The following is a 703-nucleotide window of genomic DNA, read 5'->3' as shown; positions in this document are numbered from 1 at the left end:
TGAACTTTATTGATTTTCCAACAGAAAAATATACCATAATTCCACACTTAGGATATCACAATTTAGCATCAGCATCAGCTGCTAAATAATGGTTAGAGGCCAATACAGTTAACAGAAATTACCCATATTACCCAGATTTAACCCATATATGAGAAGTAGCGGGACCACTTCCTGTTGTACTCGTCAACCCTATTTAACAGTCTATAAGGCCTCAAGCTGCCCCAATGAGCTATACCAATGAGTAAGAGAGGGATAGATGGACCCCTCCACTCCCTCACCAGCAGCTTCCTCCCCAGCATTACAACTGTCTGTACCCACTGCGAGAGAGAGGAAGACAGGTGACCCAATAATGATGGATCCCTGAGAATATAAAGCCTGCTGCAGAAGGCTATTTTCTGGCCAACTATTTTTTTCTAAGATTTTGTGAACTGATGACCAATAATATAGGATTTCTTTACAGTCCCACAGCATATGTACCAGTGTGCCATTACCCTTTTGACATTTCCAACAAACCAGGGTTTCTGACAAGCCAACCCTATATAGTCTGTATGGAGTCCACTATACCCTGTGTAAAATCTTAAATTGGACCAGTCTTTTTAGTTCCCTTGAACTTTTCTTCCCATTCCATTTAACCAGCAAATGTCTTAATTGTAAATATCTCCAGAAATCTTGTCTAAGTAACTTAAATTCCCCAACAAATGTT

This window comes from Poecilia reticulata, unplaced genomic scaffold (genome assembly GCF_000633615.1).
Source record: "Poecilia reticulata strain Guanapo unplaced genomic scaffold, Guppy_female_1.0+MT scaffold_131, whole genome shotgun sequence".
Classification (NCBI taxonomy): Eukaryota; Metazoa; Chordata; class Actinopteri; order Cyprinodontiformes; family Poeciliidae; genus Poecilia; species Poecilia reticulata.
Note: the sequence above shows the minus strand (reverse complement) of the source record.